The sequence below is a fragment of the Carex rostrata genome, chromosome 12 (assembly GCF_964058835.1).
Source record: "Carex rostrata chromosome 12, lpCarRost1.2, whole genome shotgun sequence".
In the NCBI taxonomy this organism is placed as follows: Eukaryota; Viridiplantae; Streptophyta; class Magnoliopsida; order Poales; family Cyperaceae; genus Carex; species Carex rostrata.
Window position 1 is genome coordinate 5,370,224 of NC_135929.1, and position 11,310 is coordinate 5,381,533.

Consider the following 11,310-nt stretch of genomic DNA (forward strand, 5'->3'; position numbering starts at 1 on the left):
GTTTTAGTGGTAATTTATCGGTTCCGATCGATCTTGCCCCCTCTGGAATTTTTTTTCTCTCTCTAGATGTTTAATTTGTAATTCAGATTAAATTTATGAATAAAATCCTAAACCCTAAACCATATTCCTTTGGCACCACGACTGGGGAGCAAGAATACTTCAAAGAGAACTGTCGGCCTTATACATCTATGCCATAGACAAATCGCTACAGAGCCACACATTTCATAATTTTTCAGATATACCCTATGGCAACAGTCACAGGAACTTCACATGCTGCAGCAACATCTAATTAGCCAACTGAACCAAACCACTGATCCAAAGAATGACATCATCTCGAGTTGGTGCAGCTCCATAAAACACTTGGTACAGATCGCATACCAGGCAATCAAGGATGCTCCGAGAATAAAAACTTGCATTCACAAAATCTGGAAAATACCAGCCCGGCCGTGGATGAAGGTTTTTGAATGGCTCATGAGCATGAACAAACTACTAACTATTGATAATCTCTTAATACGAGGCTGGACAATCGTCAACATATGTGTCCTATGCCAAGCGGAGGTGGATTCGGTACAGCATATGTTCAACAGATGCCGGTACGCAACCCACTTGTACCAGCAGATGGAGGACATACCTGACCTCACGGCAACAACACCAACACCAACAGCAACACCAACACGGAAACACCAACACCAACACCAACACAGCCAATAATCGCAAAGGGCATCAACAGGAAGAAGAGAGGGGCGCTGCTGGTAGTCATGTTCGCCTTGTGGCGAGAGCAATGGAAGTCAATCATATACAATTTTCATGCCTATGTGGGTCAATTTATGGTATGCACAACATTTTACACTAAACTATATATAGAAAATCATGAAGAAGTATAAATTTCTGATAATAATAGGAGTTAGTTAATTGACCCTCATATGCACCATGTAACTCCGCCTCTAACTGTAGCAGCACCAGAATAAATGAGGCCCCAAAGATGCGCATCTGTTCCTCTGTACCCAAAACTTACCAGGAAAGAACAATGTATGGATTGTCTCGGTGGGACATTCTCAAACTGTTGAAAATTTATTTTAAAACTCAAAATTTATGTAAATAAATACTAATTTTTATATAAATGTTTTTTAAAGTTTATGAGTTATAGAACTTAACTTCTTTGATGCATTGATACACAATTAAATGACATTCATTCTTTTAATTGTTATTAATAAAAATAAACAGTAATAGCTATTCTTTTAGTCCACAGATTTCATTGACATGAATAGCAATTAATATTTGATCCGTTGATGCTATCCACGTAATAGCTAATTCTTTGAACATTCATTGTAATGGCTATTTGAACGTTATATAATTTTATATAATAACTGTAGGAGAATGAATATGAATTTAATTGTCACGGATGCGTAAATTTGATTACAAATAGTACATGATTTTTGAAAAGAAGATCATCCCATCATACAACAGTTTTGAAAAAAAGTTGAGTTCTATGAATCTCTATATGTATATTGACCTCCATATATTAAAATTCTACCACCACCCCTGCCTATACCATAACAAGTCGAAATTATAATGGAAACGGAAATTAAGACAAGAATTTTGTTATACCTTTAGAGAAACAGATAATTGTATTGTTCCTTGAAAGATACAATCAAACTCGACTATATTATCTTTTCGTAGCCACAAGATCATCTTTCATAGAGCTAACACACTCAAGTAAAAAACAATGCACACACACGTACATCCCCAAAAGAAATCAAGCATGAATTTACAAAAAATGAGGTGAAGAATTAACGTAGCTACATGTTCCTTAATGCTTACATACTTTTATAGTAACAATTATAGGCAAAAATCAAACTGGAAATATGAAAAATTATCTCGCTACCAGGCCGCTAGCCATTGGAACTTTTCCCACCCTCTGTTTCATCTCTTCTGTGCTGTTCTGGCTAATACTCATTGGTATGCCATCACTACTATTTCCAGAGTTTAAGTTGGTATTGTAATTTCTCCCAGTTGCCGCCTCCAGCTCGATGCATTCCTTGAGCTGCATTACAACCTCAGTCATGGTTGGCCTCTGGGCCGTCTGTGCAGTGCACTTGAGCGCCACATCAGCAGCTTTCCATATAGAATTGATGTCATATTCTCCTTTAATTCTTGCATCCACTATGCTCTCTATGTTACCCTTCGCAAGCATCTGCTGCACCCATTGAATTATGTGCATGCTCTCATTCTTGGGTCCGGGTTCTTGTATAATTGCTGGTTGACCTGTTACTATCTGTAATAGGACTACCCCAAAGCTATACACATCGCTTTTTTCAGTTAGCCGGAATGTCATGTGGTGCCTGTATATATATTGAAAGATATCCATAAATTACTGAGTCCAGTTTTGTTCTTTTATTTCTTTTTTATGTGGACATGACATGTGACTTACTCAGGGTCGACATATCCAGGTGTACCAATTAAATTATCCGTCGATACATGTGTGTTGGTTGTATTGCCGAATGCTTTTGACATGCCAAAGTCAGCTATTTTGGCCTCTAATTTTGCATTTAGGAGAATGTTGTTTGGCTTCACATCCCTGTGAATCAGTGGTGGGTTACAACCCTTGTGTAGGTACTCTAACCCTGCACATTGTTATTCAATTTAGTGAGAAATTACAAATTTACAATGCATTTAGTGTGTGTTGATCATATTGTCCCCTTCAGGTCTATACTCCTGTGCACTGCCCAACGACATCATTTACATTTAGTACTACAGAAATAAAGAAAATAATCCATCATACACTAATTAAGTATTTTATTTATCTTCGCACCTTGTGCAGACTCAAGTGCGATTCTGATCCTATCTCTCCATGTTAAAAGTCGGGTCCCTCCAGCTCTATCTGTTAAATAAAATATTATCATTATCTCCTAATTATTTTCCAGAAAGGAAGTGACAATGACAAGATGAGATGAACTAAATAAACTTTAGACCTCCAATTAAGTGATCATGTAAATTTCCTTTGGAGATGTATTCGAGGACAAGAGCCAAACTATTTTCATCCTTGCAATAGCCAATAAGTGATACCAGGTTTTTATGATGAATCCTCGTCAAATGTTGTGCCTAAAAAAATTCATTAATAAATTATCACAAGGTCTCAAGTCAAGATCTAAAATGTAGCAGAAAAAAAGATATATATATATATATATATATATCAAATCAGCGCAACTTTGAAATCATTTTTGATGTAATAGGCTACTAGCTAGAATCTAAGACTATATAATCTTACATCGTCCCTCTCTTTTCTATGCTTCCAGGCCTGAGGTTTTCCAAAGGATCTATTATCTATTATTTTATCGGACCTTATTTATGCATAATACGTGTGTATTGTAAAGTTTTATTCAATGTTTTAAAGAAACTATAATTTGGTTACTAATTAACAGTAGCATCAGAAAATTTCATACCTCCACCATGAATTCCTTAACCCCTTGTGTTGATGTCTGGGGCCGCAGTTTAACCGCAACTTGAGTTCCTTCGATGAACCCGCTATACACAATTCCAAATCCCCCTCTGCCAATCTCTTGTTGGAAATTGTTTGTAATCAGCTTTAAGTCATTATATGTGAATTGGCGGTTCTCAAAATGTATAGAAGTATCCACAGTACTTGTTCCAGTTGAGTGTCCTGTATTTTGCGGATTTATCATAGTATTCATGGATGAACCTTTAAAAAAAATTAATGAAGTTAGTAATTTGATTTTATCATTGGTGATTAATCATATCAAAGCTTCATCAGTACATATGATCTAGTAAATGTTGTTACATGAAACATCAGGGGAGCAAATTTGTTGAAGATGAAGAATAAGGAGACAGGTAGCAAAATCTGAAAATCTGGTAATATATCAATTCTACCTTTCTTCATTAGAATATTTGATTTGTTGTATTAATAATTGTTGTAATCAGCTAAAATAGGTATTTAATGAAGGAATTGGGTTTTGTCCAAAGGGCTTTGGATCAAATTTGATCCAAAGCCGGACTTAGACCTTTTGATATTGTGTTGAGATTCGTGCAAACAGATTTAGAATAATAAATTTAAATGGCTCCATGAATCTAAACTGTCATGTGAATTTTGACACCAATCAAATGGTTTAGACTTGACTTTGGATAAGACTTAGTCCAAACCTCTTTGGACAAAAACCTCTACATTTAATAAATGGCTAGGAAGATAATATTAGAAAACACTCCAATGGCTCTTTAGGCTTTGTAGTCTATAAATAGTCATTGTATTGAGACTTCAAATAACAATCAAAATTCAATGACATAATTATCTTATCTCTCAAAGTTTATCATTTTTTTCTATCAGATAGCTTCAATGAAGCAATTAAACTACATGCATGGTCAGAAAAAAACTTTAGCAAAAACCACATTTATATAGTATGGATGGGAATGATTATTTTTTTGTACCTGGCTGTCTTTTAAATTTGTAAATGATGAAAGCCCCTACCGCTGCTAAGATTGCCACGTACCACAACAATTGAAACTATAATAGCAATGACTATTTTAGAATTGTTGCTCTTCTTTTTGGACAAATTGCATGAGGTTCCATTAGAACAAAGTTTTGCATTATCTGCAACTCTATTGAAGAATGAAATTATTTCAAACAAAAGTTGGAGAATATATAGAAGATAGTTATTGAGTTTACAAGTTTGAAACAAACCTCAATATAAGTGAACCATCTTGTGACTTTTTTAGGAGACCAGATGGAATTGACCCACTGAGTTGGTTCCCAGTTAAATCTCTATTTAAAGAAAAGCAATTTGGATTTAGTCATGAAATTTGAAGAAAATAAAATACCAAATAATGGTGACTTTAGTTTCTAGAATAAAAAGAAAAACTTACAACAGAGTAAGTGATGGTAATTGAGACAGAACATCAGGAATTGACCCAGTCAAATTATTATGAGATAAGTCCCTAAAAAAGGAAATGAAGATAAGATGTTAGCAGAATATTATATAAAAAACTTGTTGTAAGGTACCTATCCATAAGAATTATTTAATAAAACTACGATCAAAGAAGGTAATATATAAATAAAAGGATGATACAAGCAATGTACATATATGATCTGTGCTTACAAGGTCTGGAGCTGCTTTAGGTTGGCAAAGGCATTTGTTATTTCACCAGTCAATCCACTTGATGCTAGGCTCCTGTAAATAAAGTTAAATAATTATAAAAAAACCAATTATATCACCAAATCATATTAATTCCTAGACCCCAAATGTTTTTTCTTAAATTGAGCAATTATTTGTACAACTAAGGTTTAATTGAGCTATTAATCGCTGCGAGCTTTGTGGAAATGATTGAATTACCGGAAGGTAAATTTTACAAAGAATATTTAATTGCAAAACTTGGTGTATTTCTTAATTTTAAAATTGGATGTCATTGTTAAAGAAAAGGAAAGGAATAACATTTTATATATTAGAATATTGAGAAAAGAAAAGGAACTTACAGAGTTGTTATCCTTGGAGAGACAAAGATAACATAATTACAATTCAAACCATCCCATGCGAAGGTCTTGGGAGCACAAGGATCACCATTCCAATTTCTCTTTATCTGATATCTTGACTTAATTGCATTTATCGCACTAACTGGTGTACATAGGAATAAATCACATGTATTATTCAATAGGTCCGTCAACAAATTAAAATGAAAATCAAATTATGCAAGAAAGTAAGAACCTTACCATCCGCACTATCAGTTGGAACATCAGAAACTGACAGCACAATAAACAACTCAAACGCATTGAGGATCGGCGGCAGAGTAGAGTTCACAGTGGCTATGAGCGTGACATTATGCTCCCCGGACCCATTCAATGGTATGGAATTATAAAGTACCTCCGGGTATAGATAAGGTGGAGAGTACGATTCATAGTACCACGTATTGTCCAGTGTAATGTTAAACTCGCGTTTTGCATTTTTGGTGAGGTTTATAAGCTCGGAGAAGTGGAGATTGACCAAGTAGCCGGGGTTTTTGGCAAGCGGATCGACTACCCAGCGAAGATTGAGCACTGAGGAGTTGACAGGTGTTGCGGCCGTCTGCATGACATGAGAAGGTACCTCAAAGCTGTCATTGGTCAAGTTCTTGATGGGTGAGGGAGTGCTGATCTCTATCCCATCCGGGATGTTGATCCATATATGGCTCCCACATCCTGTCATGGGGATCGTCTGGGTACCTGTGTTTTTTTTTTTTTTTTAAAGGGAAAATTTAAGTAAGTAGAGAATTAGACATATTTACTTTTGTAATTTTGTTGGGATATTATTGAAAGTATATTTTGAAGAGTTATCTTAAAACTCAAAATTGTTTCTAAATATTTTAGACTATATATATATAGAGAGAGGGGGGGAGAGACTAAGGGCTACCATACATTGCAATGCATAGGCATTTTTGTGCATTGAATTATAAATCATCGGATTAAAAGTCCAAATGATCGATTCAAACCGTTCATCTTGTTCTCCATATTAATATGTGTTTGGAGACCAAATTTTACATTTTTTGAAATTTTTTTACTATTTATCAAGCCACTTTGAAAATCGCTGACCCAACGGTAACATTAAAATCAAACAGCACCGTTGGATTAGCGATTTTCAAAGTGGCTTGATAAATAGTACATTTTTTTTCAAAAAATGTAAAATTTGGTCTCCAAACACATATTAATATGGAGAACAAGATGAACGGTTTGGATCAATCATTTGGACTTTGAATCCAGTGATTTATAGTCCAATGCACAAAAATGCCTATGCATTGCAATGTATGGTAGCCTTACTATATATATATATGAGGAGGGATCAGATGACACCCTTTTTTGGTGACATCGGATAACATCGTGCATTTTCAAAGTTTTCAAAGTCCAAACAGTCAATCCAAACCGTTCAACATAATGGATATGTTAAAATGGGCTTACAGATCAAATTTTACATTTTTTGGAATTTTTTTACTATTTATTAAGTATTTAACAAAATCGCTATATTCAGACCATTGAATTTTTGTACCCATCTTAATAGTAAAAAAATTCAGAAAAATATAAAATTTGATCTGCAAGCACATTTGAACATATCCAACAAGTTGAACGGTTTTGATCGACTGTTTGGACTTTGAAAATGCACGGTGTCATCCGATCCCTCCTCTCTCTCTCTCTCTCTCTCTCTATATATATATATATATAGAGAGAGAGAGAGAGAGAGAGAGTGACTAATGTGCATTCGTATGTATATGGCTCGATATGCATACGGTCCAAATTTGAAATTTTAAAATCCAAAACGTCGATCCGAACTGTTCATCTTGTTCTCCATATTAATATGTGCTTAAGGACCAAATTTTACATTTTTCTGAATTTTTTTACTATTTATTAAGCTACTTTGAAAATTGCTGATCCAACGGTGGTTGCTGATTTTACTGTTTTGTTAAGCCACCGTTGGAGATATGTACTAATATGGATGATGATGATCAAACTCCATTGTTTTACTCATTGCCTGTATCATATAAGTCTTGTAGAGACATGATGATTTATAGTAAAAACAAGATTATCCTTGAAGATGTTAAGAGCAATTTGTAAGTTAAGTTGCATAAGATGGCTAATGTTGAAAAGAAAATTAAAGTGTTGGTTTTGTTGTGGATAGGGGTAGGTATAAGAAGTCAAATAAAGAAGATATAAGGGCATTTTCAAATTATTAGTATAATAATATGTGTTTAATAATTGTACGAAGAAGTGACACATTAAGGCTGATTGTTTCAAGTTTAAGAATAAACAAAAAAATTATAGAAAATGTACTTCTTATGACGAGACCAATGTGTTTGAGTATGACATAATTGATACTCTTTGTGTGATAAACACCAATATTAATAACAAAAATTATTGGGTTATTGATACATAAATTTATCAACATATGAATCCAAATAGGATTTGATTTGAGAGCTATGAGCCTACGAGTGGTAGGATGCTCATGGGTAATAATAATTTGTACAAGGTTGCATGCATTGGCTTAGTAAAAAAATTAAGTTTCATTGCAGAAAAATGGCGCAAGGTTTAAAGTGAACGTGGAGTCATTTGAGTTTGTAAAGGAGCTAGCTATATCGCAATCATGCATATAAAGAGGATTATAATTTTTATTTCTTACAATGTGTCATGATCACGGGCTCTGCTGCTATTGTGGATTTGAGTTCTAACTCGAATGCGGATCGGTCATAAAATTGTGGGATATGAAATTGGAACATGAGCGACTGAGTAATGTAAGAGAGGTTTGTTGTGAGATCAATACATGTACAAATTTGTAGTTTTGTGAATATTATATATGTGATAAGCAAAAGAGATTGAGATTCTCAACAACCATATATTCACTCAACCAAGTGGATATTGAATTACATGCATTCAGATCTTTGGGACTCTCTCGTGAGATATATAAAGATAAAGATTGTCGCATACTCTTATTTTCAATGATAACTCTCAAGGAAGTTTGGCTTAATTTTTGAAAGAGAAAAGTCAAAAGTTTGACCGTTAATTATATGGGAGCTTTGTGTATATACCTTATGATTGGTGTATCTCTTGGCCCTACATCTAGCCGGCGTACAAGGGACAGAGCCTGACTTGAATCTGCGGAAGGGTAGAGACTGCTCTTCATCGGCCTTAAATCCAATGAAGAGATGAATGGCGTTCCAAGGCCAGTGTTCACCAAACAAACTTGGATATAATCAACAGGAGTAACAAACAATACCTCAGCGATAATGAATTTTCCAGGATCAGAGATGTTAACAGTTTTCCAGTAGTTGACCCCAATGTGAAGGTCAAATATGGGACCCTTGTTAAGCCCGTCATAGTCTCCTATACTTAGGCCTTCCTTTAAGTAGCAAAAAATTAACTATAGCTGACTGGCAATTCCTGATAGATAAGATTGAAAACAAACTCTCTAGTTGGAAAGGACATTTACTCTCTTTAGGTGGTAAACTTACTTTAGTTAATTCAGTACTAACAGCAATTTCCTTGTATACATTGTCTGTTTTTAAAATACCCATTACTGTTTTAAATAGAATTGATAAGATCCGAAGACAATTCCTTTGGAGAGGTAGTGATCACTCTAAAAAGAAATATATTTTGATGAAATGGTCTATAGCTTGTTTAGCAAAACATTTGGGAGGCATGGGCATTCTAAATCTTCGAGAAATGAATATCTCTTTGTTACTCAAATGGTGGTGGAAGTTAAAGAATCCTCAATACTCTAGTACATGGAAAGATCTAGTTATTACCAAATACTGTTCTGCCTCATCTTTACATCCTTCCTCTTTTTGGCTAGCCATCAGTAAATTAGAGAATTTAGGTCAAGTTAGCACTAGTTTTGAACCAGGTCAAATTCATTCCACAGTTAAATTTTGGGAAGATATATGGTATCAAAACTGTTCTTTAGCCACTAGATTTTATCAAGTCTATCAACTCTGTACCAATAAAAAAGTACTATTAACTGAGGTCATTGCCTCCCAAGGAAATATTGTACAATTTAGAAGGATTTTAATGGGACTTGACCAAGCTGATTGGGCTCAAATTCTGTCCATTGTGAATTCCACACACCTTCCTGACACACCAGATACTCTCCTTTGGAGATGGGAAAATTCAGGGAAGTTCTCCACTCAATCCATTTATAGATTACTCAACAATAAGGGAGTTCTGTCTTCTCACCCACTTATTTGGTGGACATTACCAGTCCCTCCCAAAATAAGAGTTTTTATGTGGCTCACCATGCACCAAAAAATATTGACCAAGGATACCTTAACTAGAAAAGGCTGGGTAGGAAACACACAGTGTCACTTTTGCTTGGAACAGGAAACTAGAGACCATTTATTTCTTAACTGCCACCTAGCTCAACAGATATGGTTTTATCTTGGTAAAAGTCAAATCTGGTTACCAAACTGGTGTACATGGGGAGACATTTTTCATCATGCCCTAAATTTACCTAAAAATGAATGCACTGGTTTATTAGTGGTACTTAGTGCGGTTTGTTGGATAATATGGAAACATAGAAATGATGTTTGTTTTAATGATATTCACCCTAAAACTGTTAGAGCTTTGATTTTTCAGATTAAAATTTTAATTGAATATTGGACAGGAAAAATGAAGACGCCAGTGGCTGCAGAGGCGCAATCCTGGATGCCAATAATAGAAGATGCCATTCCCATTTCTGTCATTCCACCCAACATGGAGCTGGTTGCTTATGGTGTATCAGATGACACCATGCCTCCAGCAAACATATGGTGATCTGATGCATCTCTGAATGAAGAATTACTTCAACTTTTTTGTAGTTAATATACCCCTCAGCCCAATGTTATGTGGCTTATGTTTAGCTTGGTTAAAGTACTTCTGGTCTTTAGATGTGAATGTTAGCTGGCTATTATGCCATTTATTATACTGTTTCAATGTGCTAGTTATTTTTGGAACTTTCTCTCTGTCAATGGACTGAGAAATTGCTGTAATTAACTGTTTCAGTAATGAAACGGGCTTTATAGCCTCTTTTTAAAAAAAAAAAGTTTCCGTACATGAATGTCGCTCTCACCAAGTACTTCACCTTCACCACCAAGGATTTTATGGTATAGCAATTTCGAATCCCGGTATCAAAGCTTCTGACATTCAAATAATGTGGCGAGAGGTTCGGTGTTAATATGTACTCACCAGATATGTTATGGTTAGTTCCAGTATCGGTGTAGTGTTCATCGGAGCTGTAGGTGAGGTTGCTCCTAACATCTTTGTAAGTAGAGTTTTCCGGTAACCCACAGTCAATGCTCACAAATAATGCTACAAAAAGAAGAAGAATTTTTTTTTTTCAATTATATGCTGAGATATATATTTGTTGTAATGAATCAGCTTGAGAAAGTGCTAAACTTAAATTAACATCATGGACAATATTACTATAACAATTTGTTTTAAAACCGTAAATATAATATTTAAACAGGGTGGATGTTGAAATACCGACAGTAATTAATAAAGTAGCCACAGCTAAAACTAATTAATCACCAGTACTAAACATATGTAATAATTATTCTCATCGTTCCGTCGAAGGTAAGAATGTAGCTGCTTAATTAAGAGCATGCATAATCTTCGGAGATAAATCTGTGGACTTACATACGGTATTAGTCATATGTTTTGCCATATGCAAGTTCTTAAACACATATTCTTAATTACACAATATAAGTACAATTACAATTTTTCAAATGCTTACCGGCATTATCGGCCTGGCTGCTAATTAGTCCGCAATTATTCAGGAAAATGGAGGCGAGAAATACAAACCAAAGCGCCAT

The 11,310-nt window shown here is 34.9% G+C and overlaps 1 pseudogene; it reads right to left on the bottom strand.

Moving 5' to 3' along the window:
- Positions 1-1,873: 1,873 nt before the first annotated feature.
- On the bottom strand, positions 1,874-11,310 carry LOC144563030 (putative LRR receptor-like serine/threonine-protein kinase At1g05700; annotated as a pseudogene).